A 17909-nucleotide genomic window follows, 5' to 3' on the forward strand; every position below is an offset into this window, starting at 1 on the left:
CCACATAATGGGACAACTATCATGAACTCCGCCCCCTCCTAAAATATCTAAAAATGGAGGGTAAAATATTGTTAAAAGACCACTTTTAATGTATAGTTGGACTTAAAAGAAAGCAAGGGAAATTCCCTGGGACTGATGCAGAAAGGCGAGCACTGAAGTCAGATGATACTCTAAGTTCTACTAATCCCAGTGACTTACAGCTTGGTTTAAATTGCCCAGACACAATGTAGAAATAGAACACAAAGATTTGGCTCCAGTATGGGTTAGAGATCCTGAATAAATTCAAGGCAAATAAAAGGCTACACACTTTATTTTCCAAAAATCTACACACTTAATAAAAGCATTTTCAAAAGTCAATATTGCAAAAGTGGACAGGAAGGCAACTTGGCAAGCAAATTTTTCTGTCTTATCTTAACTTTGAGTTTATGGGGAAAAGTCTCTCTTGAGACTCACAGCTATCAGCCCAGAATATACCTGGATTTATAGCCCAAATTTATACTATCTGCCTAGTACAAAATACTACAAGGCAAAAATTTGATTTAAATAGACACAAGTTGCTAGCGGTTCCAGCCTTCTGTGTGAAACTAACTGAAATCCATTCTCAGTCCCGTCCTCAAAGACTTCCCACAAATAAAGTCCAAGAAACATGAGCTCACAACAAGCTGCCAGATGAGAGAGGGAGAACATATCCTAAATTCTTCAGATGTAAGATATAAGTATATTCAATAGCATTTTTTAAAAAGGGGATTAAAGTATGAATAATGGTGAGAAAATAAAAATTATGTGACATACTTGAAAAAGAATATTATGCCACTTCTAGAAATAAAGAAGAATTGAAATTAAAATAATCCACAAGACTTAAATATTCAGTTACATGGAAATGAAAAGAGAAATCATGAGTTAGAATCTGAAAAACTTAAAGCCAAACAGCAGAGGCAAAAGCTAAAATGTATGAAACCCTTAAGAGAATTTCAGTAAAGGTGAGAAGGTAAAATACTTGGAATTCCAAGAGAAGAATTAAGATATTAGGGGGAAGCCAATATTTGATTACCAAATGATTAAGATTATTATTGATAATGAACATAAATCCTAACATGCAGGAATCACAAAAATCCTAATTAAAATAAAACTACAGCCAAGCATACCTTAATAAATTCTCAGAACAAAGTACAAGAGAAAATCTTAAAACTAAATAAGAAAAAAAGACACAACAGAACAATTCAACTATAACAGCAATAACAAAAATGTTGTAAGAAAATACCTGTTAAAACTAGTGCTATAGGGCAGCCCTGGTGGCTTAGCGGTTTAGCGCTGCCTTTAGCCCAGGGCATGATCCTGGAGACCCGGGATCGAGTCCCATGTCAGGCTCCCTGCATGGAGCCTGCTTCTCCCTCTGCCTGTCTCTCTCTCTCTCTCTAATAAACAAAATCTTAAAAAAAAAAAAAACCTAGTATTTTATACTCAGAAAAGAAGTCTCTTTATAAATAAAAAAGAGGTGAAAATATTTGTTATTGGGAGTTCAAGAATTCTAATTGTATTGTTCAGGAGGATGATAAACATAGTAACTTTTAATTTTGCTTAGAATACTTACTAAAATATCAAGGGTATACATGGAAAGACAAATGGGACAAAATAATTAGTGTACAGAAGAAAAATTAAATAGCTTGACATTTAATAAATTTAAAAGCACAAGAAGGAGGAGAAAAATAGGAAAATGAGACAAATGAAGAGTACACAATAACCTGGTAGAAATTAATAATAATTAGCCCATTCTGGGTTCTTACTATGTGCTAATTGTTTTTCAAATACTTTACATGATAATTCTCACATTATCTCTATTAAGATAAGAACTATGAAGAAACTCAGACATGGAATATTTTTAACTTGCCCAAGGGACGCATTGCTAGGAAGAAGAACAATATGGATGTTAATCCAGGAAATCTGGCTCCAGATACAATCTCTTAATTACTGTATTATAGTACCTGACATCCAGAATGACTATTACACAACTCTCGTGAAGAATCACACTGTACTCTAAAAATTGTACACTCTGGAGAAAAACTCCAACATGGAATTCAATGTAACACCATGGCACTGGTAATAGCTATAAAAAACATAGCAATAATATGTTAATAATTACTTTTAAGTATATTGAACTATTCAGCTAAAAGACAAATCAGGTTGATTTTTACAATGCAACTATTTAAAATAAATCTAAAATGTAAAAGTAAAAAAGTAACAGCATTGTAAAACATCAGACAAATGCTAACAAAATAAATACTTATGAAAGAAATTGAGGAAGACAAAAAGAAATGGAAAAACGTTCCATGCTCATGGATTGCAAGAACAAATATTTTTAAAATGTCTTGCTACCTAGAGCAATCTATACATTCAGTATAATCCCTATCAAAATACCATCAACTTTTTTCATAGAGCTGGAACAAATAACCCTAAAATGTGTATGGAACCAGAAAATACTTCAAATAGCCAAAGGAATGTTGAAAAAGAAAATCAAAACTGGTAGCATGACAACCCTGGACTTCAACCTCTATTACAAAGCTGTAATCATCAAGACAGTATGGTATTGGCACAAAAACAGACACATAAATTAATGGAACAAAACAGAGAACCCAGAAATGAACCCTCAACTCTATGGTCACCTAATGTTCAACAAAGCAGGAAAGAATATCCCATGGAAAAAAAAGACAGTCTCTTCAATAAATGGTGTTGGGAAAATTGGACAGGCCATGCAGAAGAATGAAACTAGACCATTTTCTTACACCATACACAAAAATAGACTCAAAATGGATGAAAGACCTAAATAGAAAACAGGAATCCAACAAAATCCTAGAGAAGAACACAGGCAGCAACCTCTGACCTCAGCTGCAACAACTTCTTGCTAGACACATCTCCAAATGCAAGGGAAACAAAAACAAAAATGAACTATTAGGACTTCACCAAGATAAAAAGCTTTTATACAACAAAGGGAATAGTTAACAAAACCAAAAGACAACCAACAGAATGGGAGAAGATAGTTATAAATGTCTTATCAGGTCTTTACGCTGGTATCCAAAATCTATAAAGAACTTCTCAAACTCAACACCCAAAGAACAAATAATCCAATCAAGAAACGGAAAGAAGACATGAACAGACACTTCTTCAAAGAAGACATACAAATGGCCAACAGACACATGAAAAAATGATCCACATCACTCGGCATCAGGGAACTACATATCAAAAGCACAATGAGAAACCACCTCACACCAGTCAGAATGGCTAAAATTAACAAGTCAGGAAACAAGAGATGTTGGCAAGGATGCAGAGAAAGGAGACCCCTCTTAGACTGCTGATGGCAATGCAAGCTGGTACAGCCATTCTAGAAAACAGTATGGAGGTTCCTCAAAAAGTTGAAAATAGAGCTACCCAGCAATTGCACTACAAAGGATTTACCCCCAAAATACAAATGTACTGATCCAAAGGGGTTCCTGCATCCCAAAGTTTAGAGCAGCAATGTTCACAATAGCCAAACTATGGAAAGAGCCCAGATGTCCATTGAGAGATGAATGGATAAAGAAGACATGGTATATATATACAATGGAATATTACTCAGTAATAAAAAAAAAATTGAAATCTTGCCATTTGCAACGTGGATGGAACTAGAGGATATTATACGAAGCAAAATAAGTCAATCAGAGAAAGGTAATTATCATATGATCTCACTCATATGTGAAGTTTAGGAAATAAAACAGAGGAGCATGGGGAAGGGAGAAAAAAATAAAACAAGGTGAAATCAGAGAGGGAGATAAACTACAAGAGTCTTAATAATAGGAAACAAACTGAGGGTTGTTGGGGGGAGGGATTGGGGGAGGGGGTAACTGGGTGGCGGGCAATAAGGAGGGTACTCAATGTACCCTGGGTACATTGGGTGCTATATATAACAGATGAATCCCTGAACTCTACCTCTGAAACTAGTAATATGCTATATGTTAATTAATTGAATTTTAATTTTAAAAAATAAGGGAAAAATAAATAAGTAAATACATACATATTTTTATTATTAGAGTCACAATAGGTTTAAAACTCTAAGAACTATTTCAAACTGAATACACCTCTTAAACTTATCTTTAAAATACACAAAACAAAAAACCTATTCAATCACAAGGAGAAGTGGACAAATCTGTCACACAATGAAGATTTTAATATTCTTCCTTGAATAACTGATAGCTCAAGTGGATAAAAAACCTAAAAGAATATGTAAATTATGATTACAATTAACAGCTTCACCTATTTTGACACACAATGAACATCTGAAAAAGTCTCAGGATTTTTTGTAAATGTACATGTCACATTTATTAACATGCATTACATGAAAGACCAAAATGCAAGTACCAAAACATTTCAAAGAATTAGTATCAAACAGAGAACACTACGTTCTCTAATTGGAATAAAATCAGGGGCACCTGGGTGGCTCAGTCAGGCAACCAATTCTGGGTTTCAGGGCAGGTCACAATCTCAGGTTGTGAGATTGAGGCCCGATCAATCTTAAAATTGCTTAAGATTCTCCCCCACTCCCCGCCCCGCTCCAACTCTCTCCAAAAAAGCGGGGGGGGGGATGCAATTAAATTGGGAATCTAGCTTTCTGGAATATTTGGGGACTTAAAAATGTACTTCTAGTTTCCTGTGCTAGAAATGATGAGGGAGCTAATATCAGACCAATGTACTGATATACTATAAATCTTGAATAAAATACACTTAATCTTTAGGTACTAGAGAATTATCCAAAATCCAGAAAACTGGAAAAGAAATGGCACTAGTTGAGCCTCCTGTTTATGATGGCTTTTGTCTGAGTTCAGGACCAATCAATACAGAGCTGAAATTCAGATAAAAATCTGCAATCTTACTTACTGAGAAATTAGAGGAGAGAGTTTAAAACAGTCACAGCAAATTGAAGAGTTACAGAATGACAGATGAGAAGCCCCAAATTCAGGATATTAACTGAATTCTCCGGCTGATTCTTAGACTTTGCATGTGTGGGCTAGATTTAAAGCAATCATTGCAAAAGCTTAAAGATTCAGAGTTTTCAGTTGTTGTCTACTTCTAGAACACAGAGTCTGGAGTTAAGTTCAGCCAATACTCTTCAGAGAAACAGATGAGAAGCCAGAGAATCTGTAAGATTTCTTTCACAATACTCAAAAGAAAAGGCAAACAATGGAGGACCAAATTTTAGATTTAACAGGCAAGAAGTCTAAAGTGATTAAATTATATTCAAAGATTATAAAAGAATATGTGCTCAAAATGAATGATTGTGACACCTCTAGTTCTGTTCTCCTTTTTCAAGATTGCTTAGTAATTCCACTACTGGGTATTTACCCAAACATAAATTCAAACAGATACATGTGTCCCTATGTTTAAGGCAGCATTACTTACAATAGTCAAGATATGGAAGCAACCCAAGTGAGCACTGATACGTGAATGGATAAAAAAGATGTGGTATATACATACAATAGAATATTACTCAGCTATAAGAATGAGATCTTGCAGGATGCCTGGGTGGCTCAGTGGTTGAGTGTCTGCTTTCCGCTCAGGGCGTGATCCCAGGGTCCTGGGATCAAATCCCGCATCAGAGAGAGCCCACTTCTCCCTCTGCCCATGTGTCTGCCTCTCTCTCTCTCTGTGCCTCCCAGGAATAGATAAATAAAAATTTAAAAAATAAAGAGATCTTGCCATTTGTAACAATATGGATGAATCTAGAGGGTATAATCCTAAGTGAAATAAATCAAAGAAAGATGAACACCATATGATTTCACTTGTATGTGGAATTTAAGAAACAAAACAAAGAGAAAAAGAGACAAACAAAATACTGTTAAATATACAAAACAAACTGGTGGTTGCCAAAAGAGAAACAGGTAAGGATATAGGTGAAACAGGTGAGGGGATTAAGAGCAAACTTATCTTGATGAGCACTGAGTAATGTATAGAATTGTTGAATCACATATTGTACACACCTGAAACTAATATAACACCATATGTTAATTATACTGGAATTTTTTTAAAATGCATCTTATTTACTAAAATTTACACAGCATTGCTAAAAACAATTAAAGAAGATCTAAGTGGGATCCCTGGGTGGCGCAGTGGTTTGGCACCTGCCTTTGGCCCAGGGCGCGATCCTGGAGACCCGGGATCGAACCCCACGTCGGGCTCCCGGTGCATGGAGCCTGCTTCTCCCTCTGCCTGTGTCTCTGCCTCTCTCTCTCCCTCTCTCTCTCTATCATAAATAAATAAAAATTAAAAAAAAGAAGATCTAAATAAAAACATTTTTTAGTAAAAATATTTTAAATTTTTAAAAATGAAAACTAGAAAATAGAGTTTGATAATATAAAATTAGTACACTATAGAAATTGTGAAATGAAGCTAAAGTGGTATTTGGAGGTAAATTTATAAATAGAAATCTTTTTGTTAGAAAATAAAGACAGCTAAAACTTAGTGAGCTGAGGAATAATTTAAAAACAAGAGAATAAGGCAGCCCTGGTGGCTCAGCGGTTTAACACGGCCTTCAGCCCAGGTGTGATCTTGGAGATTGAGTCCCACGTCGGGCTCTCTCCATGGAGCCTGCTTCTCCCTAGGCTTGTGGCTCTCTCTCTCATGAATAAATAAAGTCTTTAAAAAATAAAAAATAAAATAAATAAAATAAAAACAAGAGAATAATTCCAAGGCAATTAGAAGCAGAATGAAAGAAAGAAAGAAAGAAAGAAAGAAAGAAAGAAAGAAAGAAAGAAAGAAAGAAAGAAAGAAAGAAAGAAGAAAGAGTAAGCTTAAGGAAGTACAAAAATATATATATACTAGAATGAACAAAAAAAAAGTGAACAAAAACAGAGTTGGTTCTTGGAAATAAAATTAACATATTTTAAACCTCTGGCAAGACTGACAATACGAGGAATAAAAAAGGTGCAAAATTACAGGTATTGCTGAGATTAAAAATAATAATAGAATAGAATGCAACAGACTGCTTTACTCAAAAGTTTTGAAAAATAGCAGAATAAATATATTCTGAGAAAACTAGCATACCAATGAAGTAAAATAGTAACAAAAATTTTGTAAAATTTTTCAGTTTTTGGAAATTTAATTAATAGTTAAAATCATTGCCTACCCTAAGAGACACTAGACACATGGTTTTAAGTTGCAAGCAAATTTCATATACATACAATATATATACACATTTATGTTAAGAGTTTTTAATATACATTTATATTTTTATATATGTATATATACATACTTATATACATATGTACATATGCACACAAGATTTTATATACATATATAGATATAAAACCCAAATCCATCAATATATTAAAAATATAAAATAGATGCATCTTTTAGAATAGCAGAGTAAGAGACTCAGAGGACTCTCACCAGCAAAACAACTATTTAAGTGGTTAAATTATTAAGAACAATTATTTAAGTTCTGAAAATTGTCTTAAGAGTATATAGTGAATAGAGAAACATTTCTTCAAGAAAATGTACTACATATAAGTAAGAATTGTGATGGTCTGTGGCATTTGAGCCACAGTTCAAACCCCTGCCCCCAGTTCTATGTCACAAAAGCTTCATCCTGGGCACTCCAAGAATCCAGGACTCCCTCTCCCAGTGCCCAGTCAGAGGAAGAACAAGCTGCCTTCATTTCTCATCTCTATCCCCATTTCCCACCCACAGCCACATACTACAGAAATCCTATTCCAAATACCCATACTGGGCAGCCCGGGGGGGGCTCAGCAGTTTAGCGCCGCCTTTGGCCCAGGGCATGATCCTGGAGACCTGGGATTGGGTCCCGCGTCGGGCTCCCTACATGGAGCCTGCTTCTCCCTCTCTCTCTCCGTGTCTCTCATGAATAAACAAATAAAATCTTTATTTTAAAAAAATGGGCATAACTGAGAGGACTGGATTACTCTTCCCCAACCCAGTCCCACCTGCAGAGTAGAAATCGTACGCCATGCAGAGCAAGCCAAAAGTACTGGGATCCCAACTGCCCCCACTACAGCTTATTCACAGGGCACCGTTTCCTCTCCAGGAGGGCTAAATCCATACGGGAGGCTGCTACTCATCATAGAGTACCCACTCCTTAAGCAGGCCTCTGCCTCCAGTTCAGTTGCAGTGGTATGGGGTTCCTGTCCAGAGGAGAAAGCAGGCCATAGTAGACAAAGAGGTCCAGAACATTCCCAAGAGGACTGACTTTATTTGGAACAGAGTGCTTGAAGAACTCCATGTCTAAGAGTGTCATAGAAAACAAAAGATATCTTGGTGGACATTTATTAAGAGGATGTTAGTAGCTCCATGTGGTAAGGAGTTAGACAGGTAGTCAGAGCCAGGGTCCCTAACAAGAGCATATGTAGTCAGGACAGCTAAGATAAAACAGCAATGGCATCCTGTTTTACAGCTGAGACAGGACCACACTAGCATTCATTTGCAGTCTTTGCATAAAAGACTTCTGCAAAAACGTCCTAAAATGAAACAATTAACCAGACAGCACTTGTCCCCATCACCCAAGGAGCAGTTAAGACATAAGACCCTGGATGTCAGCAAAAAAGACCATCAGCACATGGACATTAACCTAATAGGTAGACAGATATGTGACCAAAGCCTTGATTCGCATAACTGTTTAAGATAGTTCTGCAGGGGCAGCCCCGGTGGCTTAGCGGTTTAGTGCCACCCTCAGCCTAGGGTGTGCTCCTGGAGACCCGGGATCGAGTCCCACGTCAGGCTCCCTGCATGGAGCCTGCTTCTCCCTCTGTCTGTGTCTCTGGCTCTCTCTCTCTCTCTCTCTCTCATGAATAAATAAATAAAATCTTTAAAAAAAAAAAAAAGATAGTTCTGCAAAAGAGCTCATAAAAACCTCTACACTTAGAAGCTCCAAGGGCAACTCGCTTGGGCCCTCCTGCTCCAAGAGTGCTATACCATTGCCCAATAAACTTTGCTTTGCTACCCACCACTCTTCTCTGGTCTATCCCTTCATTCTTCTAAGCCACAGCATGACCAAGGACCACAGACACTAAAGGCAGAGAATTTCTGCAACCATGTTACAGGCAAAACAGCAGAACAGCCAGAAGTTTAATAGAGTGAACCACGGAAAAACGAAGCCGAAGATCTTGAGGTGACAGCCAATTATACGGGTCAAGGCTATATGCATGCACTAGGCTTCAGCCATTTGGGAGAAATCAGAACAAGATATAGACACACGATAAAACCCACAAACTGCACACAAACCCATCAACCCAGCCAAAGACAGAATGCTCACTTGCATCAGAGTTTTAAATACAATCTCTGACTAAATACTGAACAATATACTATTGTAACTGAAGGATGACTCTTCTTATTAAAAATGAATGCAGGGCAGCCCCGGTGCCCCAGCGGTTTAGCGTTGCCTTCAGCCCAGGGCACGATCCTGGAGACCCGGGATAGAGTCCTGCGTCGGGCTCCCTGTGTGGAGCCTGCTTCTGCCTCTGCCTGTGTCTCTGCCTCTCTCTGTCTCTCATGAATAAATAAATAAAATCTTTTAAAAAATAAAGAATAAATAAAATCTTTTTTAAAAAAATTTAATTCAGAGGGTGCCTGGGTGGCTCATTTGGCTAAGTGTCTGCCTACTACAGCTCAGGTCATGATCCCAGGGTCCTGGGACGGAGCCTCTGCAGAACCCCTGCATCAGGCTCCCTGCTCTCCCTCTCCCTCTGCTGCTCTCTGCCACTTCCCCCACTTGTGCTCTCAATCTCTCATGCCTTCTCTCAGATAAATAAATAAAATCATTTTTAAAAAAATTAAAATAAATTCAGAATCATTCCTGGCAGCCTGAAAGACTGTATGTATGTCCAAGGTTGCACTCCCTCAGTAGCAGAGAAGAAAACTCCAAGTTACTAGTCCCTGTCAGAACAGGAAGGCAAAACTCCAAACTGGGATAACAGCCTCCAAGCCCCAGATACATTCAATAACAAAGAGTAAAAATCTAACTGGATAAGGGTTAGTTAGTATTAACTCCAACCTTTGGCTAATAATTAGGTATTGCTGACCCAAGGGTAACACCAAGGTATGAGAGAGAAAAATAAGGGAAAATAATCTGGGCAGGAAAATCAGAGGCTGCACACTATAGAGGAAATAGACGTCACAAAACTTGTTCAGCCAAATTCTAAAAATTAAAAAACAAGAAACCAAACAATAAAAAACAAGCTCAGAGAGGAGGAGGGATCGGAAATTCTAGAGTAGAAAGGCACAATAACCAGAGTGAAAAATTTATTCAAGGGGTTCAACGGTGAATATGAGTGAATAGAAGAAAAAAGTCAGCAAAGCTGATGGAAGATCAACAGCAATTATCCAAACTGAAGAACAAGAGAGAGAGAATTGAAGAAACATGAACCGCCTCAGAGAAATGTAAGACACCACTAAGCATACCGACATATGTGTAATGGCAGTGCCAAGAGGGGAGAAGAAAAAGAAAAAGCATTTGAAGAAACGATGGCTGCAAAATCCCCAAATTTGATGAAAAACATTAACCTACACATCCAAGAAGACAAGTATTGGCGAGCGCACAGAGAAACTGGAACTCCCGCAGAATGCCTGTGGGAATGCAAAAGGGTGCAGCTGCTATGGAAAGCAGTAGAAAGGCTCCTCAGAATATTAAAAATAGAACTACCGTATGATCCACCGATCCCACTTCTATCTACCCAAAAGAACTTAAATCAGGATCTTAAGGATATTAGCACTGATCCATATGGCCGAGATGTACAAACACCCCAAACGTCCATCGACAGATCGTTGGGTAGAGGAAAACGTGGTAGTGCCTACAACGGAACATTAGCCAGGAATGAGGTTCTACAGTATGAAACAACGCGGATGAACCCTGAGGGCACCACGTTAAGTGAAATAAAGGCAGCCACAGAAAGACAAGTAGTGCCTAATTCCACTTAGAGGAGGTCTCCAAAAATAATCAAAGTCATAGATTCAAAAACTGGACTGGCGGTTGCCAGGGTCTGATGGAGGGAGGAGATGGAGAGTTACCAATCAACAGGCATAGCTGCATTTAAACCAGACAACCAGGGCAGCCCCGGTGGCCCAGCGGTTTAGCGCCGCCTGCAGCCCAGGGCGTGATCCTGGAGACCCTGGATCGAGTCCCACGTCGGGCTCTCTGCATGGAGCCTGCTTCTCCCTCTGCCTGTGTCTCTGCCTCTCATTCTCTCTCTGTGTTTCTATGAATAAATAAATAAGTAAAATCTTAAGAAAAAAAAAAAAAACAAACCAGACAACTAGAAGCTCTGGAAATCTGCTGCACAACCCTGCACCTACAGCCAACAACCGCGTCTCACAAGCTTCAAAACTTGTTAAGCACGCAAACCTCACGTTGAGCGTTCTTATCACAACGAAATGAAATTTTTAAGACAAATAAAACTTGCCGAGCCTTTTTCTAAAGGTCGTGTACGGCTGGCCCTCCCATACAGGTTTGAACTGCGTGCGTCCACTTGCACGCACTGTTTTCCTGAGAAAAGTCAGGAAACAAGAGATGCTGGCACATTATACAGTGTAATACTGTATACAAGTGCATTTTCCTCTTCCTTACGACTTCCGTTAACAGCATTTTCTTTTCTCTGGCTTATCTCACTGCACGAACACAGTGTGTCATACATAGAACATAAGTATGTTTTGATGGGCGGCCTTCGTGATCAGTAAGGCTTCCAGTTAACGATAGGCTACCAGAAGTCTTGTTTTGTTTTGTTTTAAGATCTTATTAATTCATTCATGAGAGGCAGAGAGAGAGGCAGAGACCCAGGTAGAGGGAGAAGCAGGCTCCATGCGGGGAGCCCGACGCCGGGACTCGACCGCGCGACCCCGGGGTCGCGACCTTGGCCGAAGGCGGGCGCTGAACCGCTGGGCCACCCGGGCGGCCCGGGGGTGTCAAAGTCACACAGACATGACTGGGGCGGGTACCGAGGACCTTACGCCCAGAGCTTTGCCAGAGTCACGTGTGGCCCTTTTCAGTAAACCATCTGCACGTATTTGAAAACAACGCCTGTTTCACTATTGTCTCTTCTACTCCCGTGAGGTGGTGATCGACATACTTAAGGTTTCATCATCTCCGCTGATCCTGGGGTTTCGTCCGCTTGCTCTATTAGTCACAGAGGAAAAACAGGCTAAAAATTCCTATGCAATCAGGGATCTACTTCGAATTCTGTCACGCACCTGGCCCGGGATTCCGAGAAGCCAGACTGGGGGCTCCAGGGCGGCGGGCGACACGCGGGCGACACGCGGGCGACGCGAGCCCCCGGCCACACGGAGACGCACAAGCAGCCTGGGGCGGACCCCAAGGAAGGGTGAGGAGGAGACGTGCAGGGGGCTGGCGGCGACTCAGTCTCGGGGATGCCCAGCGCCCACGGCGGGGCCGCCCCCACGGCCCGGCCCGGGCCCACGCCCTCGGCGCCCTCAGAGCCCAACATGGCAGCCTTGCGCGCGCCTCCGCCCGGCAGCCGCAAGCGGACGGACGCGGGAATTCTGGGAAACGTAGTTCCGGCTAAGCGAAATCCATCAATGATCCCCGAGCTGAGCACGGCAAGCTCTGGGACCTTGATGGTTCATTCGTGATTCTTTTGATTCAGAATGATGCTTGAAAGCCACAAAACTTTACGACACTGTTTACAAACAAAACGTAGGGCGGTCCCTGCGTGGGTCAGCGGTTTAGCGCCCGCCTTCGGCCCAGGGCGTGATCCTGGAGACCTAGGATCGAGTCCCACGTCCGGCTCCCTGCACGGAGCCTGCTTCTCCCTCTGCCTGTGTCTCTGCCTCTCTCCCTCTCTCTGTGTGCGTCTCATGAATAAATAATAAAATCTTAAAAAAAAAGAAAACCTAAAGAACAGAAGGGGGAAGAGGGAAGGGGGAAGAGGGAAGATGATAGTACCAGCCCACTACCATTACCAGCTGTAGGCGCAGGGGAATAAAACAAAAAACCCACAAAACCCAAACATCTGATTTTCTAGCAACAGACCTTATTTAAAGGAATACGAATATAATGTAAAATGTTGCTAAGAATTTGTAGCAAATGTAAATCAAACACCCCCTAATGAATTAACTTGGTAAAGGTAGGTGTCTGTAATGTATAAGGGCATACATCCCTGCTGTCTAATGGTTAAAACAGGTTTTGTTTTGTTTTTTTTTGGTGGGGGAGGGCCTACAAATTACAATTATGCTGATAAGGCTGTTTAAAATAAAGAAACATTCCCTTTCAAACATTCATAATGTACTGCAACAATATTCCCAGGCTAAGGCAGTGTTTGGCTTGCCAAAGATCATTAACATTTAAATCATTTCAGGGAATTGGAGAACTAGACACAAAGTTAAAGTTAACCCAAAAGGAGTGGGGGATGTGAAACTATGTACCAGATGCTAGAAAAATCCTTGTGATGTGGGTATTTTTGTTTATAAAATAAGGTTTGGGTGTGTAGCTTTTGGGTATCAGCATTGTGTAGAAACACAGGAAAAATAGAGACACACACACAATTAAGCAAATTACGCTGGAAAGAGGGAAAATGAGGTGAGAATTTCCTCACAAACGGCCCCTCCCCCAGCTCTCAGAAGGTCTTTAGCTACGAGCAGCTTCTCGGAGGACACACGGTTGTCATGGAGACAGAAGAGGCTTCCTCCTCTGCCCTGGAGCAGAAGCAGCAGGGCTGGTGGAACAAGCAAAGGAACACAGTGGTGAGCCCTTTTGCAGCTCTCGGTGAACATCAAGCAGTGACCTAATCCACTAAAAGAGAGAAACGAAAAAGAATGCAAATTCCACACTCCCCCGACCCCCAACACACACATCCAGCACAATGAAATTAGAGACAATAAGGATACTCTTTGGTCATCAATTTACTTAGCTAAAATTTAAATAGATCAAAAAGCTGCTTTTAGACAAGCCATTTATTTCTTCCAAGGTTCAATAAAGGCAAAACTATCACTATCTCAGTATAATTCGATCTTTCTATATAATAACAATAGTTACTGGTAATAAGAATAAACAAATAATATTATAATAACATGTAAATTCTTCAAGAAAGTTGTATACCATTTTATACAGGAATCTTTCAGTGAATACCAGTAATGTGTACAGAAAAATAAGCATGAGCTTACAAATTTCTTAAAATTAAAAATGACTGGAATAGGCACAGATGGAATTATAGAATCTACCAATACTTACAAAGAATCTCTTCTATTTTATGAGATTGCCCTATTTACATTATAAAACAGAGCAAATTAATTCAACTAAAATTCAAAAAGGAATTAAAAGTGAAAATGTGAGCCAGTGATATTTGAACAGCATTCTTTATATTTCAATTGTCTGAATGAACATAAATAACATTTGTTCTTTTATTCTGTAGTGTTATTAAATACAAAGCACATTTACTTTGTCTAGAAAAATCTCTAGTCACACCTTCAATTTATCTTGATATCCTGCATCCTTTAGCATAGAATGAAAACTGGAAAAAAGTATGTAAATGAAAAAGTTAATAATAAACAATGATTTTACATGTAAACTATTGTTGCAAGCTAATTCCCTTTAAAAAAAAATTCCAAAAGAAAATTAACACAATCACATTCTTGGATTTTTTTTAAGTCCTTATATAAAAATGCTGTGAATACCTTGGTTTATATATTATTCATGAACTATATACAACATTAAAGTTACCAGTGTGTTTTTTAAAACATTTATGTGATGGATAATGCAGATGCAATTTTTGACCTTTAAACAAGGAAACATTTTATTCACTGGAGACTTTTATGCCTCTGGATTCTGAAAGCACAATCAAGCATATAAATAGAAGAATTTATAACATAATGCCACCCTGTTTGTTTCTGGGAAAAAAAAAAAAACATGGAACCAGAAATGAACAACTATCACAGAAAATGAATCTTAAGCTATATGAAAAGGCAAAATGTACTTCTTAAGGGATGCTCATTATTGCCTAACTTTCTAAAAAGTGATATCATGAGCAGTATTTAAGTTATTCATGACTTTGGTGACATGACAAAAATGTTAATCATAACAATAAAAGATCAGTGTAAATAGAAATGATGGTGGCAATTTATCTTCAGCAAACTAGCTGATGTTCCTGGACTTTCATAACTAACCTATCTTTTTACTTTGAACCTTGAAACCACTGAAAATTTTCCTTCTGTTTTCTGTTTATTCCCTCTGTCCCCCTTTCTCTTTCATAAGGAGTATATGGGGATGTATACGTATAACATATATTTATATAAACATTAAAGAAAAATACATATATGTACACATACATACACAAAATGTATACATATACACATGTATATAATGTGTAAATAGAAATTAAACACAAATATGTATTACACAATAGTGTCAGGCAATATAACACACCCATACACACACACACACACACACACACACACACAGGCTCCTCATATTTTCACAGAGGAAATTCCACACCATTCTCCCTGAGGGAAAAGTATAGAAAGAGTATTGCTCTGTTCACTTCATTACTCCTTCCAAGGGAGGAGTGAGATACCTGATGAAGGTTTAAGAGAAGAAACCATGAAAATGTGCTTCTACCTTCTAGCTTTATTTCTAGGTCTTCCTGCCTGCAGAGAGATGGTCTCATTTGCTGTGAGCTACAGTAACCCTGTGGGCTTGCCTTGCTCTGGCCAGGAATACCTGCAACTATCCAGCTGTGTCTATGACTGAGGAGTGTAAATTTGGCCCCCAAAACTCAAATATGTGTGTGTGTGTGTGTGTGTGAATAATTTTCCTTCTCTTTATTTTCGATTTGTACTTCAAGAAGTTAACCTAGCTTCAAATAGTTAATGATTTCTCAATTCATAGTTATCATACAAGGAACAAAACAACAGAATTTAATCAACTCTCCTAGATTCTATTTTTAATTAATTCTAAAACATAGAATGCCTTAGAAATCTGAACACTAGAATTAGGCTAGTTGTTTTGCGTGTATTACGTGTAAGATGATTTTGAGTTCTAATTTCCTCAGTTACATGGAGATATAACGATAAAGCTCAAGAACTAGATTGTAAGGCAATTCATTTCCAACTCTAGGTCTCCACTCCAAAAAAACCCTATAATTTCAATACTGCTCTTTGAAAAATAAAAGTACATATTTTAAAAGACTTCATTTTCAACTTTAAATATTATGCTTTGAAAAGCATATCATTAAAACAACCATTTCCTTTAAAATAAAATGACATATCCTACATTCCAGTTTAAAGTAGGCGACTCTCTTTAACTTAAATAGTAATTTCTGCACTCATTTTGTATTTGGAACTTCTTAGTGACCAGTTGATTGAAAGTAGGCTATTTGCAGAGTTGTATCCTCCTGACATTCTCCTCTAGTCTCCGGATTTCTCCATTCCTGGAAGCTGCAACATAAAATTCATTTGCTTATTGTACATACTACTATATGCCCAGAATTATAAAAACATGGAGGGCTTTTACATTTGTTTAATATCTCTTTTTGTAGAGGAGAACAAACCAACAAATATGTAGGCATAATACACAAATGTGAAGAATCTCCTATTTTATCTTAATAAAGACTAAATTGGTGGGAAAGAAAGTAGTAAAACAACTACTATAGACCACTGTACTATGTGTCCATTTTTATAAAATTTTATCCTATTTATCCTTCATAAGACCCCCAATGAAGTGAGTTTTTTAGCCCTAATTTAAAGATGGAAAAAAAACTGAGACTCAAGATCACAAAGTGAGTGGCAGTACCAAAATGCCAAACCTGCCCAAATCAAGCTCTATTTAGTATATTGCCCTATTAGACATGTTAGCTGTTCCTCTGCTATCTTTAGTCAATATTTTCTCTGAAATCACATTTTCTATTACTTAATATTTATTGAATATACTGTTATGCAGAGAATCAGAAGGTGTGAGGGGGGAAAAAAAAACCCTGTGGTTCTGCCCTTAAGCATAAAATAATTTAATTTCAGAACCGGTTGTTCTGAGTTTAAAGCCTTGATCACAGAACTGTTCTGTTCTGGACATGGGAAAAGATGGATTAAATAGACAATGTCTTACCCAATTAGGGTCAGACAGCATGGATATATACACAAAAGAAACAATTAAACACAGGCACTAGAAAATAAACCAAAAATATGAAGAGGAACAGTGAAAAGGTCAAAGCAAAATTCAGGGAAGGTGATCATTGATTCAGTTAACATATATACATTGCATACTACTGTGCCTGGCACAGTGCTAAATGCTGACAAAACATCAACCAAGAACATATACCTGCTGCTCTCATGGAGTTTACTGACTAGCAGAGGACACAGACAAACAAGCAATGTCAGTGCTTTGTGATAAAGCCAGGTAAAGGGGAACGTACAGGGTGCAATGTGAACAGAAAAGTGGACACATAGGCCATTCTCCACTAGTTTGCTATACCAAGGGATATGTAAGGGATATCCCTGGGGGGATATAAAAGAAGTTAACTAGGTGGCAAGGCTATAAGCCACATGAGGGAACAAACATACAATATACCACAGGGCCTGGCACAGATCCCTGGCCAAAAGTAGACATTTGTGACTTACCAAACTAACCAAATAAATGAAGAGGGAGATAATCTTGAATTCAACCAAGGAAGGAATGATAAGCTAGTGTAAGAGCTTATGTTTGAGGAGAGGGTACTAAAAGACTATGTTTTAAATCTATTTTTGATATTTTAAACTCAAGATAATTAGCTATACCACCAACAATGCCAACAGTGATTAATCTTGTACATATGTAATGAAGCTCTATTGCAGGATATCTGTAGGATAAATTCCTGATAGCATATATTTTTCCAAAAAAAGGCAGGATATAAAAATAATACTACTTTATGATCAGAGTCTGGCAAACAAATGCACAT

This window comes from Nyctereutes procyonoides, unplaced genomic scaffold (genome assembly GCF_905146905.1).
Source record: "Nyctereutes procyonoides isolate TBG_1078 unplaced genomic scaffold, NYPRO_anot_genome, whole genome shotgun sequence".
In the NCBI taxonomy this organism is placed as follows: domain Eukaryota; kingdom Metazoa; phylum Chordata; class Mammalia; order Carnivora; family Canidae; genus Nyctereutes; species Nyctereutes procyonoides.